The sequence below is a fragment of the Abramis brama genome (genome assembly GCF_963993115.1).
Source record: "Abramis brama genome assembly, chromosome: 5".
Lineage (NCBI taxonomy): Eukaryota > Metazoa > Chordata > Actinopteri > Cypriniformes > Leuciscidae > Abramis > Abramis brama.
In genome coordinates, this window is record NC_139967.1 from 31384111 (window position 1) to 31406498 (window position 22388).

At 36.6% G+C, this 22388-nt stretch overlaps 1 protein-coding gene across 2 annotated transcripts in view; it reads right to left on the reverse strand.

Annotated features, from left to right (window-relative positions):
• The window catches only part of arb2a (ARB2 cotranscriptional regulator A), a 186533-nt gene that overhangs the window by 29731 nt on the left and 134414 nt on the right, over positions 1 to 22388 (reverse strand). The gene's annotated exons all lie outside the window — the stretch shown is intronic.

Genomic DNA, 22388 nt, shown 5'->3' on the forward strand with positions numbered 1-22388 from the left:
GAGGCGGATTGTAGAAAGTCGATTTCCTGTGCGCCGGTGCTTGTCGTAATTGCGCCGTGAGGCAGCTTGGTTCGCCAACGGTGACATAGTCGGTGAAAACGAGCAGAAAATCTAACTGTTCCATATCAAGGAATATTTTTACTCTGGCTAATGTGACTTAAATACCTTGTTCCACAGTCGAGTGGGCTGGCACCTGCTGCATGGGAACTGGCCAATTACTGCGCAGTCGCTCTAATTTTCTGATTCAATTAGCATGCTTCAGAGCTTTGCCGTCTAATTGCAAACTACTTCACAGTTACCTCTCTGATTAATCGCTGCCCATCTGCGAGCGATCGGAAACCTTGGTGGAACAAATTCGGGTATTTCAGAATGCCGAGAGCCTGGAGAATCGAAGCCCGCGTAGCTGCAGGTTGAACCCTGCGCTCTGCTGGGCGCCTCAAAAGAGCAAGCTGACAGTGGAAACAAATCAATGCGCTGTCACCTCTAAATCCACTTAATACACTGGAAGGTTTCGTAAATCAAAGCAGCCATTCAAGCGCTGGGCAACTGTGAGAGGAAGTCATACTAAACAAATGATCAGTCATCCATAAACTTTGATTAATGCGCTTAAATGTACTCCAAGCAGGTATGATTGAGGAAATGAGGCAATATGGAAAGTTCTGCATTTTCTTGAAAACAACCCCGGGAGAATACAAAAAGACAATGTTAGTAGTCTCTAAACGACCTCTAGTCCAACGGACGCCATATTTATGACGACCCCAAGCTCTGATAATGTATGAAGACCAGAGGCTATCGACCCTCACACACAGCAGGTTACACTGTCAAATCGGTGGCGCTTTGCCCAACCTGACCTACGACTCTCTCTGTACGCTAATGCGAACCTATTGACATTCTCAAGGACACGGACACTGGGGTGTTTACATAGTTTTTACACCATGTTACATCATTCTAACCGCTGAGGTATCTGCCCTGACCGAAATGACTTGGCACCCGGTCTTGCCCTCTGCGAGCAAAAGGACTACGGCTGCCTTCCGCTCTACAAAGACATTTATTTTCATTTTACTACAGTCCTTTTAGCCCTAATGAAAAAGTACAGAGGAAACAACAGTAAGCATATTGCATATTGTTGCCAGTGGTCTGATAATGATGTATAAGGCAGTGGCTGAGGGAGACCATAATTCCAATATGTCAGGCCTCTGATTTGGCCACAATTTGCATGGTTATAATAGCTTATCGACTGGCTCAAGGTTGAGGGAGACCACGGTAGCCAGCAGTAATGACTACGCCGCATGAGTTTATTTCAAGCTGCCGGGGTTCACTCACCCGAGCCCTTTTGTCAATATGCAATTTTGATTCTTCTATGCCCCTTGGAGAGTCTAGGCTAACAGCGAGCACTGCCGTTCCCCACTGACACCCCTTAAACGATTCCTGTATCATACAAACATTTCCCATAAAGATCAATAAAAGTGCCATTCATTAACCCTTGAAAATATACAAAGTCGAACGCTAGAATTATTGAACAGGCCAATTTTTGCCACTAAATATGAATTCATGGTATTTTTGTTTCTTGAAGAAAAAATAAAAATACAATTATAGATTGTATAATTGTAGCTCACCTTCCTAAAGTCTTCCCATTTTAGGAGGGTAAATGGGGATAAACATATCTCAGAGCAGTTAATGTATGAAATATTTTACATTTTGTAATCATAATTTCAAACAGCTAGTATGCTTGAAAACTAAAGCAGACATAAAGAAATGTCTCACAGACATCTCAGTGATGCCTGAAGCAATTGAAACAACCAACAACATTTACAAATGTTAATTTCATCCTATGCAGGCAAATCATATCAACCACTTAGAGTGACAGATGGAAACCTATATACTTTATAAACATACATAAATACACCATTACTTCCCACTTGAAATGCTGTCAATTATTATTTCATTACATTAAAAATGTAATTATTAAATTATATACTACTTTAAATGGGATGTATTAATTGATTTAATACATTTATTTTCTTGAATGAAAGTGAATGAATGCCTATATATATATAAAGCCCTGTCAGTGCAGGTGCCTCACTAAACACAACTTTAACAAATACAACTACAACTGTCTTTTTAGATGTTTTTTGTTATTGTCTGTGTAACACGGCAGCAGACACAACACTAGCAAAATTCTCTCTCTATTTGTACTTTTCTGTCTGACTTTGATTATGTGGATAAACAAACAGCCACCTGTGTGGAGCACTAATGGTTGAATGATGACGCGTAGCTCAGTCCTCTCTTACACTGAGACTGAAGTGAGAGAGACCTCATCACCCCCTTACCTCCATTACTTCACACATTCATCATAACAGACCCATAACTTAGTAGGGCCTACTCACACATATATACAAAACACAAGAACGGCAAATGTGTTCTGTACATAGGGATACACAAATGTATAGTGCTTCTTCAATGATGACAGTTTATGACCCAGAGGTTCATTTTGATGAAAACAGAACAGAGTTTCTTTTTGTTATAAGAAGGTCACACTGAAACATTTTACCATGCCCTCATATCTGTTTTCATCAAAATGAACCTCTGGGTCATAAACTGTCATCATAGTTTATATATATTCATATATATATATACAGTACAGGTCAAAAGTTTGGAAACTTTTTTTTATATTTTTGAAAGAAGTCTCTAATGCTTATCAAGGCTGCGTTTATTTGATCAAAAATACAGAAAAAAACAGTAATATTGTGAAATATTATTACAACTTAAAATAATAGTTTTCTATTTGAATATACTTTAAAAAATAATTTATTCCTGTGATGCAAAGCTGAATTTTCAGCATCATTACTCCAGTCTTCAGTGTCACATGTGACATCCAGTCTATCACATGATCCTTTAGAAATCATTCTAATATTCTGATTTATTATGAGTGTTGGAAACAGTTCTGCTGCCTAATATATTTGATGAATAAAAAATATTTGATGAATAAAAGGTTAAAAAGATAACCTTTCATTTATTCAAAATAAAAAAATATTTTCTAATAATATAAATCTTCTTCTTTACTATCACTTTTTATCAATTTAACACATCCTTGCTGAATAAAAGTATTGATTTATTTCAAAAAAAGAAAGAAAAAAATTACTGACCCCAAATTACTGACCAGTAGTGTATATTGTTGTTACAAAAGATTTCTATTTTTTTAAAATTTGCTTCTTTTTTTTTTTTTTTATTCATCAAAGTATCCTAAAAATGTATCACAGGTTATGAAAAAATATTAAGCAGCAGAACTGTTTCCAACTTTGATAATGAATCATCATATTAGAATGATTTCTAAAGGATCATGTGATAGACTGGAGTAATGATTCTGAAAATTCAGCTTTGCATCACAGAAATAAATGATAATTTAAAGTATAATAAATTGAAAACCAATTATTTTAAATTGTAATAATATATCACAATATTACATTTTTTTCTGTATTTTTGATCAAATAAATGCAGGCTTGATGAGCAGAAGAAACTTCTTTCAAAAACATTAAAAATAGTAATGTTTCCAAACTTTTGACCCGTACTGTATATATATATATATATATATATATATATATAAACGATTTGTTTTAAATTATTATCTACATAAAATGCTTTGATCTTAAACTATGAACCTTCAATATTTATTTTGTGACAATGATTTATGCCAAATTTAAGACAATTGTCCCTCGGGGCATCAGTTATAAAAAATGTTGTGCCTAATAAGGTTGTATCAAGCATTTATCAAACATACTTTTTCACAGAGGAGACTAATTTGTCATTGAAGAGCTTGAGGTGAGATCAAATATAAGACATGTCAAGAAAACACTAAAAAAATTATATTTTGAAGTTGATTGTGCAGTCATTTCCACTAAAGCTATATATATATATATTTTCAAATAATGCAAACCCGTGGACATATTTAATAGTGTGAATTTATACATAAAATGCCAGCTATGAAATTAGCAAAAACAAACAAACAAACAAAATAATTTATAAATAAATAATTAAATAATTATTATAAATAATAAATAATTTTAATATAATTAAAAAAGGATTATAAAAAAGAAATAAAAAAACCCTCATGTGAAGCATGTTGTACATTGTCAAAAGTGCCCGCGGTAAAGAAACCGCCATATACAGCCACACTGCAATGTACGTATCAACCTTGAGAAAATGTAGCTTTTATCAACAAAACTTGTATAGCCTACAGTGAGATGTGCAGTAAGTTAAGATAAGTTAGCTGATGGCAGTGGTCGTCGCCACCAGGAGATGAAACTGATCAATTCCAGATGGGAAGCGGTTGAAAAAAAAAATTTATTATCTGACCTTTGACTATCTAACAAAACAATTCACATTATCAGTACAGAGGCCTGACCTTAGACTTCTTTAAATGGGAGAGTATTGATTGTCTGTGCACAACAGACAAACACCTCACGCAGCATGTCTGGGACAGTTCACTCTTCACAAGCTGTCTGACGACTGGAACCTGAGCAATTAAATGTGTACACAGCACACAGACCTAAGGAAAGCTCATGAGCCAACAAACAAACTGAACGGTGAATCAACCACCAAAAGAAGCACTTCTTTACAGATTCTTTTGGATCCGATAGGCCAGTGTCAATACCAATACCTCTATTAAGTGAAGAAATTTCAGAGAATAAATAAGAGTAATTATAGCTATTTAACATTATATTTAAAAGCCATGATCTAAACATTTAATAAGTCTGAATCACACATTAACAGACCTCTGTTTTGTTTATCATGTATTAACAATTACAAAAAATAATACTTACTGTAAATACAAAAAAAAACCTAATACTAAACCTTAATGTGACGCACATTTGTCAGTCACACAAGCGAAACAGAAACTTTCTGTTATAGTGTTAATAAACAGAATTTTAGAGTTTTAAATACACAAGGTTTGTACATTTATTATCAATAAATCCAAGTTTCAATCTCATCAATTTCATTCATTGCTTGCTGCACAGCTAGCCATATTTTAACAATGTTTTATGCTTTTAAATGCATTTGTTTTGAGTGCAGACATCTTACCTGTTTCTTACTACTTTATAGATGCATATTTGTTAGTCATACATACATCACATTAAGTTAATTAATTTGTTTATGTTAAAACGGTTTAATCCAAATGGATAGAAATTTTATATGCAATTCAAATAGGCTACATAAATCTTAAATTTAGACCTAAAGATTTTTTTGACTGCATGGTTAATGTTTCTCATTTACCTTTTATAACTTTAACAAACTAATTTAAATAAACAACAAAAAACACAGAACCCCATTATACTGCATGTAAAATATTACATTTGGAATATTTGTTCTCCTTGCAAGCTCTGCATTATTATTCACTTCATTATTATCGTATACATACCCAAATACGGATGGGTGTCTAAATACTAACTGGATGTCAGAAAAAAAAATGCTTCCATGACAACAGAAAGTAAATTAGATGAATAAAATAAGAATACTATAAGGTTCCCAATAATACAATACAATACTAGTGAGTCCCTAAAAAAGCATAAGATATATAATATATACTGTATATAAAAAGTATGATAGTATGATATTAATTAGAGGTACGATAGTGGTTCAATTCAGGAAAGCACTTCTAAGATAGATGACCTTTTGCACTGACCCCCACAGAATATTGATATGTGTTTATGAATTCAGATTCAGAATCAATAATGAATGAGACGTGTGTTAAAGCAACGGTTAAACATGAGCAAAAAATAAAAATAAAATAAATAAAACAACAACAAAAAAAATATTTGTGATAGAACTACACCAACAGGGCAAATCAATACACAAGTAATGCAATTAAATTAAACAAATGTAGTTCAAATTAGGGATAATGATTTTTACACAGATGATATGTGAGAATAGAGAGTGATCCACAAATATGAGAATAGGAGAACATTTCTCATCAGTTTCTTATACAAATCTAAAATACAATTTGAAGGTGAGAAAATAGGTGACACTATTTAAATTCAATGGTGATTTTGGAACCCCCACCCTCCCTTCCTTCTATATGAATGTTTTTCTTACAAACCTGCTGAGAACGCACAGTTATCGGTCTCATTCTCAAGTCTCTTTTGCCCACCGTCTCTATAGTGTTCACTTGACAAATTAATTCTGTAATGAAGTGTTATAAAGATATTCCAGGAGGGGGAGGGAACAGCAACAAAAAGAGAAGATAAAAAAGAGGGAGAGAAAAAGAATATCAAAGATAATCATAGGAATGAGGTAGGAGTGGCCCTGGGCCATGGGGTCAATCTAAAGCTGAGCTTGTTCAGCCTGCCGCAGGCACTGAGCTGGAACTAAGTAAAGCAAAGCGACCATGGGCATGGAAGCAAGCCAGAGAGCGGGATTCTGCAGGGGGCCGTACTGAGCCCCCTCTCTTTCTCTCTATCAAACTCTAACATTTTCATTAACACACAGGGAGAAAATGAGGGTGAGCCACAGAGAGAAATAGAGAGAGATGGCAATCCACGACGCAAAAAAAACCCCAGACAAAAAACATACAGACCATAAGGGGGGAAAGAAAATAGACTCCTATTTGTGATTGGAGAACTTTGGCAGTTATGTTGCTGCATATATTACACACGTTTTAGTAGAAACACTCCAAAAGAGAGGGGGTTAAATAGAGACACAATGAGGCGGAGAGGCGCCATTCTGGAGTGATGACTGAGAGACAAAGGAGGCCTGTCAGGCCGGCCAGACAGCTGTGAGTTGGGTGTCAAACTGCCTCCCCAGACCACCATCTGCTGACACTACCAGATGACACAGAAAATAGGATTACAGTAGCAAGGCATAAAAGAAGATGATGACCTAAACTATGTAATATCATTTTCCAGAAAGAAAAAAAAAATCAGTCATGGATAAAGATGGAAGAGGTGAATGAGGTCAAAGAAACATTGTAATGTTGCACAAAAATAACACACAGATGAGGAGACCAGAGTTTAATTTGGGATTAAAGTGGGAGGCCCTAACTCATGCCACAGGACTCAATTTCATGTGAGCAACACTGACAGCTTTGTAAAACCAGCAAAGCAAAAGATTGTCTCATGTCGTTACATTTCAGGTTGTTGTGTCATTGACCTCTAGTCATTTGTTTGGGGCAAAAAAACCCCAAAAAACTTCAAGTATTAAAAATCAACAACATTGGGTTAAAGCTACAAATAATTGCACTGTATCATGTCATTAAAATAGAACCAAAGTTTTTACAATAAGATAGCAAAGTTGATAAGAAGCCTTACATTATAAAGCTAGGGGACAGGTTATTTTTTGTTAACTTGTTACCTGAAGAAAAAAAAATAATAATACTGTGTTCAACATTAACCCATTAATTAATAAATATGGGTACAAATTGGCTTTGGCAACTTGGGCACTTGACTTTTCTAGGAATTGCAAATGCATATTTAATGTCTCAGTGTACGCAAACGATTTTCCAATTTTGTCTCAAAATCAAATATTACTTTTATTTTTATTTTTAGGAAGCCAAATATTATTATTATTATTATTATAGTTATTTATTGACTCCTGAATTGACTAATATAGTGACTGGCATGAAGACTCCTACACAACAATATGAGCAACACAATCATGTTCCCAAAAAAATATGAGGTGTTTTTTCCCCGAGAGGTGCTTCTAGTGACACTATGACTTTTGATGTTTAATGTTTGATGTTTGCTGTTTGATGTCAGATATGCAAAAGTAATTCTCATTGAGACAATTTATTTTTAATATACAATAAATAATTATGGTCAGAATTTTTTTGGGGGGAATTCACCCATTTAATGTGTGGGGGAAAAATAATGTTGGATTCAGCTTGTAACCTTCGAGCAAAAAAAAAAAAAAAAATAATCATTGTGAAAGCTAACTACTGCTGCTAACTCATTGATAACTGTCAGTGCTCATCAACTTCCACACAACATCAACAAAGTATCATAATGACCGAGTTTGAATGAACATGGACATACAGAGGGCAGGCTTACCAAACAGAGCCCTCAGAGCTGTAGCATTCCATTTGTGTCCCGGAGCTGCTGGGGTGTAAGGGGTGAGGAACAGCCCAACTCAGACTAAAACACATCCCTGGAAGGACCCACCCTGCCCCAAGGCTGCTGTCGGTTTCAGCAGGAGCCCAACCAACATGTGACCAGCAACGACACTTCATGGCCAAAGGTCAGCGCGGATTTCTGCATTTCTGCAAATCTCCCTAGGTATGGCATCCGATTAAAGTCAAAGGGGAGAGTTTGGCCTCCAACCTTAACCCGTTAAGACCCTTGAAGTCTTTTTTTTCTGACCTAGACTTGACTCTCTCATCTGTGATGTAACCTATACTAATTACCCACCAATAGCAGCCCTGCACAATTTATTAAGATGTTTCTTGGGCGTTTCAAGCAGAGGCTGGCGCCAGACTCACTCACTCTTCTAGCGAGGGCGAGGCATTCTTAAACCGAACGATAAAGCCGTCATTTCCCTTAATGCTGGCCGTGATGTGCAGTATAGACGCGTTTAGGAGAACAGCACAAGGCCAACAAAGATGGATTATACAGTACCATGGATTTGAAATGTGGGTTTTACAGATTAGTGATTCCATTCTCAAATGGAATTCAGTCACTCACTCAAGTTAAGAATTCAAGGGAGAGTAAATAAAGGAAGATATTTTGAAGAATGTTTCAACTCTTTTTTTGTCCATATAATGAAAGTCAATGGGGTTCAAAACGCTTTCATTATAAGGACTAAAAACATTTTTTACAGGTTCTCATACAGGTTTGGAATGACTTTAGTGCACAAATACATTCAGATACTGAAAACTCGCCAAGCTTACTCTTAGGTTTACCGAAACACGCACACACATATGGCGTTGGAGCCGAAGCAGGATGGTGGGTGCTTGTGCATGAGGGGATGGACAGCAAACCCCCTGCTGATTAGATAAGTCCTAAAACCACTCAAACACATGCAGCGAAGGCCATGTTTTCCACTCACTCTCTGTTTGCCTCTCAGAGGGAGAGGTGATAAGGTGGGCCATTTGGGGGTCATTGCGATTAGACAGCTAGGGAGAGCGCATTCCTGCCAACTCCTCGCAGGACAGAGAGGCTTTAACACATCACACACTGACAGGTGTGTTACGGCAAGCCTCGTCTGCCCACAGATATAAAGCCGTGAAATATATTAAAAAGATGTTTCAAGTATTCGCGAGAGAATATTTTGAAGCTGACTGGGCCGGAGTCTAACTCGACCTTCTTGCGGACCCTTTTATCACAAAAGATCGAACGCTAAAACAGACATCATTTGCATTTCACGTTTCAGCTGAAGTCTCTTCACAATCAAGCCGCGTCGGCACTTGTCGGAGGGCGCACCAAAGGGCGGCGTCTGAGAGGAGGCACCTGGGGTGGCAGCAGGCCCTGCAGTGCTGTTGGGTGTGGGAGGAAGAGAAGACTTGGGATTACAGCTAATAGCATCATGGAGGGATCAGTGCAGCCTATCTCATTACGCCTAGGCACAATGAGCAAAGCGCTCTCAAAGCAGTTTATAATTATGGCATTCCAGGCCACAAACAAACCTTGCTTATTACCCTTCTTCTCGATGCTTTAGCTGTAGGAAATCAGCCGCTAATTGCGATATTTCCCTAATACTCAATGCACACGGGTGTCGCGGGCTGTTTGCGTCTCGTCCCGTTGACGCTTAATAAAGTTTTTAATCTGTCAAGCCGAAGAGTGGGAGACGAGCCAAGGTCACTGCTGCACTCTAAAAGCACGCTGAGAAAAAAAAAAAAAAGGGTGGGGGGATGGGGGGGTGTCAGCGTTGTTTACATAATTATATAAATAATATCCTATTTTTCCAGCAAAAAGGGAAGCAAATAAATATTTAAATTTTGCGGCTGATTATGGAGCTGAAGGACGTTCAAGGATGTTTCTTCTCTAATCATCATGAGCAATTATGTACGTTCTTAATATATTCTCATTGCATTCTTGTGCAATTTTTTCCCCTCGCCCACTGTTTTCTATAACAATCATATTAAATGTGCATTTCATTAAATTCAAATTTTATTTACAAAAAAAGATCACACGGTGGGGGAGGTGGGGCTGGTGCATGCCACAATTGCACACGCATCAAAACATGTGCTGAAATTTAACTAGATGCACTAAATGTTATCTTTAAAAAAAATAAAAAAATGAAGCAGTCTTTAAAAAAACAACAGCACCACAACATAACATGGGATGACACATCGGGTCCTAATTAATTGATTTGTGTTCTCAAATGGAGTATTTTATTATGTGCATTACTGCTGCTTTGATAGTAATTATCACGACTCCTGCAGTTCCCATAACCCTCGGCAGAAGCAGAGACTTCTCACCCTCCCTTATCAAAAGCTGTCAAAGCAAAGCGCCCCATTAGTCTCCAAATGTAATAAATTGGTTGCATGAAACACACTCATAGCACATCTCTTCTGAGGCAAAAGGGGGAGAGCTGTTGCAGGAGGATGAGAAAAGGAGAAAAAAAAATGGAAATAATAAGTCTAATATCCTCAGATGGGGCCCCTGTCAGAAAGGAGTGAGTAGATGTTGACAGTTGTGTTGCGCAGCGTGGCAGGGGCTCGTCAGTGAGCCATTTATTTGCGCTGATGGACTGATAGAAGCAGACTGCTGCTGATAATAAGGAGTTCTCCCACACTGTCTTCTGCACATCTGAGTGCTAACAAACCCACTGCGGATCAACAGATTTGTCAATGTTAACTTTGTGCTGAGAGACGGCTGGGCAAGATGTTCACTTCAACATTATACTGTATTCGTTTTATTAAAGGATTGGTTAACAACAACAAAAAAATTACTTGACACTCTGATGCAACTACTAAAAGCAGAAGCATTATATGCAAACTATATATACATTTTTTTTTTTTTTTCAGTGGAAGACAAAAAAATACAAACAATAAGAATATTCTGGTCGTTTCCATGCAATTACAGTACAATGAATGTAGCTTTCAAGCAAAATACGTCTTGCGGCTATGCTAAAAGATGCAAAGGCACCATGAAAGTGTGACATTTCTGAAAATCTGAGGTAACAATGTCAGATTTTTGTTCCTTTGGAAATGATCTATTCACACAAATCAACTCACTGCAACGGTTCTCAAGTTAAAGTCATGATGAAACACAAGTAGCATGTAATGTACTGCAATGTAAATCCGAGAGATGCATATTATAGAGAAAAAAAAATTTGAGGATGGAGGGCTCTATAAATTGGTTGTTGATTGGTTGGAGGCAGATCTGAATGTGAGCTTGCAGTGAATTGTAAAAAAAAAAAAAAAAAAAAAAAAAAAAAAAATTAAACATGCACATTTGATCAATAAAATGCATTTAGAAAAAATATATATTCTCTAGAATTTTCATTCCTGACAACTTTGAAGGGGAAGGTTCTCAGTAAATGGCAACTTAAATTTAAAAAAAAAAATTATGCACAAATTGCTTGGCTTCAGAAGATTTGAGAGACAGAGCTGTTATGGTGCTACTGCGTTCTTTTCTTAAGCTTGAAACTCCAGTTCATTATAATTACAAGGAAAAGAGCGACAAGTACATATTCAAAATATATTCTTTTGTGTCCCACAGAAGAAACAAAGTCATAAATGGGTATACGACGGTGAGCAAAAAAAAAGGTGAGCAAATGATGCCAGAATTTTCATTTTTGGTGAAAGGTCCCTTTAAATTGCTGCTAAGCAATGCTAGTTTGTATGCATTGCAGCAAATTCATATTTGCTGATGTGCACCGTGAGACAATAACCAAGCAACACCACGTCAAAGCAGCAAATTGCATTGAGTATGTAATTTGCTGTCCAATGCAGTTTTTTCCCTTCCATTTTACTCGCCCTTGTGTTTCCATGGGAGGGTTGGTTTTCACGTGTAACAGGTTCAATGTTGGAGAGACAAACTCCTAATCCTTTCCCTGAAGCCAAGCTTGAATAGTGTCTCATCTATAGTGTCTCACAGCTCTGCGAGTAACTACCAGCAAATACTGAGGAAAAACACAGGAAACAATCTGATGATCAGGTCTTACCCTGATTACACCCCAAAAGTTCACTGAAGGGGCAGAGGGTTGTCCCCATATGGCACAATTCTTTGCAATACAAGAAAAATGAAAACTAGGATTGGGAACCTGAATTATAAATTTTGTTGAAATGCAGCATTTGTACATAATAAACAAAATGCTAGAGCTTGACACAAATGGAGGTACGTGATTACTGTCCATCTGCAGGGTTAAGGGTCTAGGTTTAATCCTCTGCTTAAGCTATGGAATGCACCATATGACTCAATGAGATCCATGTCCCAAGATCCTAATCTGTCGCTGCCCTCTGTCTGACTGCGTGATAAAGCATGGTAGTCAATAGGATGTACACTTCTGTGTTAAGACACTTAGGTTGTACCAGGAAAGACATGTTTAAACAAAAGTGTGGATACTCGTTGACTTTTCCTTTTCAACTCATCATTGACTATGACTCTCTCTCTCTATATATATATCAAATCTCAAAAAATTAATCAAATACAGAAAAGACGCTGCCAACATTGCCTCTTCACTGGTTAACAGTAGTTGGGGGGCAAATGTTGACCTCTAATATGCTGTAATACCCAGAAGTCATCAAGGTCAAGTCTGGGATGATAATGTGATTACAAAATGGTTGATGTTGCAGAACTTTGTTCCATTTTTCATTGAACCCTGTTTAACTCTTTTCTATTCGCACCAGCTCATCCCACACTTTAAGGCAGGATGGATAAAGCTCAGATGGAATGTGATAGGAAACAGACTTCGCAGGTAATTTTTAGAAGTAAAAATGTGTTCAAGTGACAAAATTACAAAATGTAATAATGCCCTATAAACTATATAAGATTTCTGTGCTGTACATTTTGTGAAAGCAGAAAGGAAATGAGAAATGGATACAAAAACTACATGTCCAACTTGACCCATGTGGCTCAGCAACTAGTTTCTATTTTCTATTTTACACAAAATGTAAAATTACATAAATAAACGGTCTGTGGTACAGCTGAGAGCAGGGCTTTTGTAAAAGAAAAGACTGGGAATGTTAAAGGACAGCGAAAGCTTTTTACCTCCAACAGCTAAGGCTTCAATCACAATGGCTTGGATAAAATGAGTCTACCCTATAGACTCATTATGACAGTACACTATGCCACACACACAAAGAGACAAAATGTGTCTTCCATTCTCCCACAGGGACACACGCACAGCATATTGATTTCTGCCTTGAAAGGGAAGCGAACACGCCATTCACGGCTTACAGTCAAAAAGGGTTTTTTGCTCCAAATTCTAAACGTAAACAACAAAGAAGTATGCTGATTCAAACCTCTAATAAATTAATCTTCAACTACATAAAAGGTTGCATGTATTGACTGGTTGGAGGATAGTGATCAATGCTAACCGACTGTGATCTGGTGGACGCTTACCACACAACAGTGGCAAACATAGAAAGCTGTTATGTGATTGTGATTAGGATTCAAAAAAACCCTTAGGATCTGTCAAGTTCTGATCTGGACTAAAGTGGTAAAGACGTGGAAGCTATCAAGGCCAGATGGATGACGTTTTGGTGTTAATGTACTAAACGTAATGCACAAGTTTAATATATAGACAGAGAGGCTTGTTTATCCAACAAGCAGTGTTAAAGAGGATAGACGCACCATCCTCTTTAATTGCTGCCTTCCTAATATAAGCACATCTCCTCTCCTACTAGCTTCACAATTAATCTAAATGAAACTGAGACTACAATAAGGCCTAGTATGCAAAAGGGTACGATTTGATTAATACAAACTGTAGTGTGTACCTTCAAATCCAAGTACAATGTAAAAGCAATAAGATCTTTTTCTGTCAGCTCCCTTTTGGATTAACTGAATAAGATCTGAGTTTAGTTCTGAGTAAAGGACTTCAGGACTCATTCTATTAGCAGTAGAGCATGGCAGTAGAACAAACGTGTCTTAATTTGGATCCAAAACCCACTTGTTTTAGCTGATGAACATGAGAGCTACTGTTTTATGTGGTTTTAGCCTTGACATCTAAAGCCAGGGACAACGTAGGGACGTTTTTGAGCGTCGGCCGACTCGGTATGTTTCACACCGTTGGCTGTTTTTTTTTTTTTTTTCAATTCAACATGTAGAATCAGCGTCATGCTGTCGGTGAGAGAAAGAACTCTGATTGGCTGTTCAGTTTAGCAAACGAGAATAAGAGCAAAAGTGATGAAAGCAAGCAAAGAAGTCATGACGGCACAGACAGGAGGATGTTCTAATTTTACGTCACCTTACCTGAGCATTTCAATGCGCAAATATGTTCATAACAACATGAGCGGAATGGAATAAAGAATGTGATCAGCATAGTTGATATTCAAAACGGTAGGAAAGCGATACTTTGTTTATGGTTTGTATACCTGCAATCTCAGTTTCGCTTTCCCTTTTTGAATGACAAATATAAAATATAACGCACGTGCTAGTTGACAGTCGCCTGTAGTCCTTTCGGTGAGTTCAAGCACAGATTTTTTGTTCCAAGACGACAACACAGGCGGCTTTCATCAGCGCTAGTTCTTTGGCGTCGGTTTAAGCAATATAAGCAATATGAAAATGTTAAATATTTATGATATCAAAGTTTGAATCGCAAAATTTGGTTTTGACCAAATTGTGCACATTTGTTACATCAACATATAATACCTCTTGTTTGCTATGTGATCCCATCTGAATTCCGAGGGTGTAAGGAGAGAGACAGACAGGCAGTAAGTGTGGGATGATATGTCATAAAACTCCTTATACAGCACAATGTTCCTGCATGGTGCGCTCTTTAATCGGAGGGCTCATTACATAAAGCCAAGAGCCAAGTGGGTCAGGCCCTGCCACTCATCCCGTGAAGCAAACGGATCAAAGATGTTTAGGCTTTAAAAAGAAATAGAAAAAGACATTTTTGAAGAGGAATAGAAAATGAAGGGCATGTCTTCTGATCCCCGATGAGGGAGAGCAGCCGTGAAAAGCAGACTGCACAAAAACGCCATCAAACTTTTATTCTGCTCCACCAACGGAACTTATAAAAAGAGCATGAAATTGAGAAAAAGGAAACACAGGGAGTCGCTGCACTGTGATATAGTGTCAATATATTGTTAACAGCTTTGATACTTTACTCATGGGTTCTCTGGTAACATAGAAGGGTGAATGACAACAGATCTCCATATTTGTATACGTATATAAAAACAGAATAAGCACATTCATTTAAATGGAAATGAAATGGGCAAAATGAGGGGGTATAATAATTCAGCACTAAAATCTTTATGTATAAATAATAATAATGTATAATTGATAATAAGAATAACTGGCCTAAATTGCAGAAGTGAATTGCTTTTAATGCAGAAAATATATTTAGTTTTAATATATAAAGTATATTTAAAGGACTATTGTGGAATCAAAAAAAAGTTATGCTCAATCGACAGCATGTGTGGCATAGTGGCATTAAAGTCATTGTCGTCTTCTTCAAAAAAGAAGTAATATGGATTACAGTCAGAGACTTATAATAGAAGTAAAAGGGGCCAATCTGTAAACATTAAAATACTCATTCAAAAGGTGAGTTTGTAACATGATATGAGAGTGAAAAAATAGCTAATCTTTTCTGCATCCATTTTTTTTAACATTACCATTGTCATGACAATCCTAAAATGATTATTTAAACAGCTTTATATCTTAAATAACACAGAAATAATGTAAGTGCTTAAAAAAATTACAAGCTGCAAGATTTTTAAGTGCCTTACCATAACCGTTTTTTTTTTTTTTTTTTTAAGAAAGCGAGGGACGAAATTACGTTTTGTGGTAATCAAAATTATACCACAAATGTAGTAGATATTAAACCCGGAATATTCCTTTAATTTGCCCATTATTTTGTTATAGCATGCATTTCTTATTGCTGCTAGTCTCAGAGGAAATTGACTTCAGTGAGCAGCTTGCATTTTTTGTGTCTCCTGCAACACATCCACCGCAGATGAAAGTGCCGCTTTGTGCATGTTTTGTTAACATAAAGTAAAAAAGTGAAACGAACAACACAACATTAATTTGCTTTGAAATGAGTGCCTGCTAAATGACAAATAACTGATTATTAAATAGATGTAATGTTCATAGTAGGAACATTCAGATCCAGATGGCAAACAATGGCGATTCCCACCTATGAATGTGCACAACTACATATTTTCAAAATCAAAATAGTCAGAAGGTTGCCTGAATGAGTCGACTGATCGCCTTAAGACAGACAATTTTTTTTGCGACCAGTCAATCTGTCTACTAGTGTGAATCAATTATATACCTGACGTGCTAATTTAGGATAAGTTCTAGTAAAAAAAAACATGCTGAATAAAAAAAGTCACATAGGTCAAGTTCATGATTTTTTTCCTGGGAATCCAGACCAGAACCGGCATCCACTTGAAAGGAGGGTGGGAAAGTACAACCAAGTGAAGATCTGTCATTCACAATGGAAGATCAAACAAGTGGATTTTGCTGTGTCAGGGGTACATGGTCAAAGGCATTCAATGACATAGAGACACTGGGCCCTGTGGACCACTGAATAAAGCAAGTCTATAGACTGAATGCAACATGCGCCAGTGACTCTCCATTGAGCAAAATACATGGACCAGTGACATTGTATACGTCAGCAATATGCACCAGTGAACTTACACAAATGGGCCAAACGACTGCATGCCAACAGTTTCAATCAAACACATCTTTATTAGGACGTTTGAGGAGAATTCATAGAATGCTCAAATCAGTCTTTTTTTCATGTAATACATGCAGCTAAATCCCATTAAAACTGCATTACTTTGTTTCAGGGTCTTGCTCACGAAGTTGAAACAAAGGCGATTTAAAAAGAATTCCGCTTCCAACCATAAAAGGTGAAAAAGACAAAAAGACATAATGAGCCAAAAAAAAAAAAAAAAAAAAAAGAGTTGTGAATAAATCAACTGACAAATATCTAGTCCTACATCAAAGGAAGATTATTTTTTTTAACAAAGTTATTCTCTGCTCTTGTGATCCTCACATTGTAAATGCAATTAGGGTTAATTACCCACCTGTGTTGGGATTCTTGTAGTGGTGCAGAACAGATAATTACAGTTCAGGTACACATTAACTAACTTTTGTTAACAATTAATCACTGTTTACATACTGGACACTGTTCTCTTTGTAATTAATGATCAGTTCTAGCAATGAGTAATCTCATCTTAACACAGGTAAGGCAAAAGAAAGCCTGTGTTTCAAACACTTGGATATATAATAGGAACGGCATGAAGCAAAACTGCGAGTGATCAGAGGTTTCTGAGATATAACTACCACATACTTGAGGAGCTGAGGTGTCACAGCACGTGTTAGATCTGAGTGAGATGTTAATGTGTGAGATTTTTCAAGGCTCATTAAAAGAGACATAAGAGTTTGTTTTTTTTAACAAATAAGGGGAGCTTCACACTAGACTTTCGGACAACAAATATAAGAAACTGGGCATGATGTCACACTCCAGGGCTATTGGTAATTGTTTATTTTATTTATATTTACATACAAAACATACGTTTAATTTAAATATCAACATATAATGTAGTATAATATTTGCATCAATATGTTGCATATTGTGTGTGTGTGTCTCTGTCTCTCAACAGGGCTGTTGAATGCTTGATTCTAATTGGTCGACAAATGTGCAGTTATTACAAAAGGTCCTAACAGACCACAACAGCAAAATAACCAAAATCACTGACCAAGCAAATAAATATGACAAAAATAGGATAAAACAAAATGGCAAACTATTTCTATTTTTAACACTAAATTGCGTTTAATTATCTATGGAAAGTACACTCTCTTTCTCCCACTCTCTGCCATTCAAAAGCACACATATAGACACACACACACACAAAAACATACATGCTAACAGAACTTGTTGTCAGTGCTGCCCCATGACTTTATCACTAAAACAGTTTCACAACTGAAAAGCTACAAGACAATTCTCAGTAGCGAGGTAGTATCATCTCTGTTCTTGAAGCAGTTAAACTTACAGCTGCACTATTAGCAGAGATGCTGCTGCCGAACACTGTTGAGAGACACACAGACCCAGGTAGACTAATTCACATATGCTTAATATATCAATATCTCTCTCTCTTGCTCTCTCTCTGCATATATAGGCCTATATACGGTTCAAGCCTCTGTTACTAGCTCTAAAATGACATTTTCGAATTAGCAAATCCTAGAAATTCGGACTAGATGAGATAAGACCGTAGTATTATCAGAATAACTGGGCTGTTGATATAATATATTTTTTTGAAAGAAGTGTCTTGCTCACTAAGGCTGAATTTATTTAATCAAAAATACAGTAAACATACAGTTTTCTATTTTAACATTTGAAAATGCTGAATAAAGGCAAAGCTGCATTTTCAGCATCATTCCTCCAGTCTTCAGTGTCACATGATCCTCCAGAAATCATTCTAATATGCTGTTTTGTTGAAATGTTGAAAACAGTTGGGCTGCTTAATATTTTTTAGGACAATGTGATATTTATTTTTAGGATTATTTGTTCAAAAGTTCAAAAGAAATATTTTGTAACATACTGTATGTCTTTACTGTCACTTTTGATCAATTTAAAATAAGGTATCTTAAGTTATATATAATTAATTTACTTAATCTACTTAACATTGATATATTAATACATATATTGTATAATAAATAATTATGCAATTGATATAAAATCTAAATTTAAATCTAAACCCTGTTCCATTTTTCTCTTTTTGAATGAATTTGAATGAACCTATTCTAATGCAAAGCAAAATGAGTTTCCTCCAGGTTTGATCCTCAGTCAAGAGGTTTATGATGTAAATATCAATCAACTTTTGACTAAGAATTTGTCAGGTCAGCTTTCACAAAACTTGAACTTATGTATGCCGCGTAAGAAAAGAATTCTTTGCATATCCCATACCTACTCTCTTGGTTTTGTGCGCTTATGAATGGAGGTGAATGAAACACAAAAGTGTGGTCTGACCGCCCCTTTAAACTAATATCATGTTGCACCCGGGTTTAAAATATGATACACACATCACAGGTCTGAGATTCAGCTCGTCAGGACCAGACGGCTCGATCACACTCACAAACACACACACACACACACACACACACACAGACACACAGAGAGAGACTGTAGCCCGACATTGGCATTGTTTCTGTTTGTAATCCATCCAAATGCTTGTCTAGGCTTCCTATACTGTTCAGTTCAGTTGTGCTGGCAATTGGCTTCAGCACCTAGAGCGTCTGACTGTGGGTCAGTGTGGGCATAAGGCTCAACTCCCCTCACCCAGTGCTGGCGGACCAGGGGGCTTTTCAGGAGATTTGTTCCAGTTTATCTGCATATTTCAACTGGCTTTAGTGTGCTGCTAACTGATAAAATGCTGCCAGTCTCCCCGAGCTCTGCCAATGCTGAGGCTCACTGACCTTCCACTGAAGATTCCTTTTGAACGAGGGGGAAAAGGGTGGTGTGGGGGGGTACAATAAATAAAGGGAAAAATCCAGGCGGGTGAGAAGAGGGTTTTTATCACGTTGGGAACAAAAAAACAGAGACGTCAGAAGACCTTCCCTTTCCAAACACACATGTGCATATATCCACACACACACACACACACACACACACACACACACACACACACACACACACACACACACACACACACACACACACACACACACACACACACAAGAGCATACAAAATACCAGCATGATAAGCTGATACCAGCGTGGCTTCATAGATGATTAAGTGTAACAGACAAGCAGCTCTATGTCTTGCCGTCACACACCTGCACAAGTGAAACCAGCATAACTATCATGAAAACATAGCCACACACTCTGTAAAAAGGAGAATCACACGTAAAACCTAAAATCAACTTCATTGTGGGAATCAGCTAGTGGTGCCTATAGGGAAAGGGCTTAATAAACATACTAAATATTTACTTAAATAATTATAATGAATACAAAATGTGTAAAAACAAATGCGTGTAAAGAGAGGGAATCCGTGCCTTAAAAAAAATACTGAGATAATGCAGATGTGTGTTTTCAGTTACAATTGATAACTAATAAAATATAAATCCTAAAACTTTAGTGGAAATTTAGTGAAAATCAAATCACTCAGTCTTCACAACCCATGGTTCAGTTCCCACAACAATTTGTCAATGAAAGGAAGACGTTGTGTCTTCACAGGTGACTTGGTTGGAATGGCTTGTGAACAAGATGTACAGCTAACGTTATGTATTTTTCTTGTCTACAGTAAACATATACTTTATAATTACTTCATAATGACTTTATAATTTTGTATAGCTTCATATTTGTATTACCACTTGATATTTTACATATGCTATTACTTATTTCTACCAGGAAAGTCTGAACTTTACATATAATAAATAAATAAATAGATAGATAGATAGATAGATAGATAGATAGATAGATAGATAGATAGATAGATAGATAGATAGATAGATAGATAGATAGAGTATGTGTGTCCAAACATTTGACTGGTATAGTATTTTTTTTTTTTTTTTATTAAATTTATGTAAACCTAAAATGTTTTGGTGAGCTTGCAGAAAAACACATTTGATGATGTCATCAAGTACTGGTGTTTTTCTCACTCACGCACACACACGCTCACGCATGCGCACACACACACACACACACACACACACACACACACACACACACACACATGCACGCGCACACACACACGGTGGGTCAAAATATCTGTAACTGATACTTGGAAAAAAAACAAAAAAACCCCCCAAAAAACACTACATCAAATCAAAGTCACTGTCCTGCATCCCTATTTCTTACATTTACAGTAATGGTAACAGTCAGAAAATTAAACCATCAAGCCTCAGTTAATCAGTCAGAGATAAATATTGCTTATGATGTCAAAATATTATTGTTCTTTTATTATGTTTTTATGCTGCACATCTCACAGCAAAACCATAACTGAGGCTGGCATTGATCTGAGGAAGAATAATAATTGTAACACTCAAGGGACACCCAAAACAAGATCCATAAAAGGTTGCATCACAGCTCTAACTGTGAGAGATGGGTAAAAAAGCATGCTCATTTGAACTTGAAACAAATGCCATGCACAAATACAAAAGTTGACAGTTCAACGATGGTTCACTTGGATAATACCCAATCCACCCTCACCCCAAATCCAGATTACAGTCAAATCAGGGCAGTATTGTCCTCACTACAAAAGCACAAGTGAAAATATCAAATGATATTTTATAATACTGTCAGGGAGTATGCCATCTCACGAAGCCAGGTCAAAGTATGGGCAGCTCTTCATCTCTTTAGTGCAGGGGTGATGGTCAGGTCAACCTCATCATCTCCCTGCTCTGGATTATAGATTATAGCTGTAATCCGGAATTGAGGACACGCTTCGAAATACTAAAAACAACCAAGGCCAGAAGGACAAACTACAGTATTCGAAAACTGATGCACAATTCAAATACACATATTAAATAAAAAAACACAAGGATTTCAAAGGCTGTGGCCTTTATAGTATAAAACAATGACTTAATGATGAATGCCTACCTATTCAGATGCCCCATTTCCTATTTTTATCATTTGTGGATCAGTAGTTCGCTTACAACAGCATTGCGTGCAACATGAAACACATTCCTGTATTCAAAAACAGCTGGATGAGATGCAACAGATTGGATCAGGGGTCCTCAAGAAAAAATGTAAAAGTAAAAAAAAAAAAAAAAAAAACAGTGCAGGATGAGACTTTTTATAATTTATCATTGATTTATTGTGCAAACTGTCTAACAACACTAATTAAAGAAGATTAAAAAAAATAAAAAATGAAAAAATGAACAATACAAAATTAGATAAACTAGACCTCTTAATCAACTAGTCAGTCATTGAAGTCAAACATTGTGACCCATCCATATCCTTAATATATAAAACAATGCCCAAAGCCGCACACCTTATTCGGAAAGATACTAAGATACTGAATGATTGTCCTGACATAACACACAATGTTCACCTGGAAAATAATTATAAGATTTTATTTATTTATTTTTATTTAACCTTTAGTTTTATTGTTTTAATTAGAGCATATTTAAAGAAAATGTATAATTATGATTAAAAAGTTATTCAAGGCATATTTGTTCAATTTAAACTGTGAAGGGAACATGTTTCTCTGCTGCACTCCCCTACTTAATACCATCTTTCACAACTATTTTTCAAATGTGTTGGTCCTCAATTACCATTTGATATCTACTGAATGCAATGTCCAAACCTAACAAACCATGGAGCACACAGACATCAGG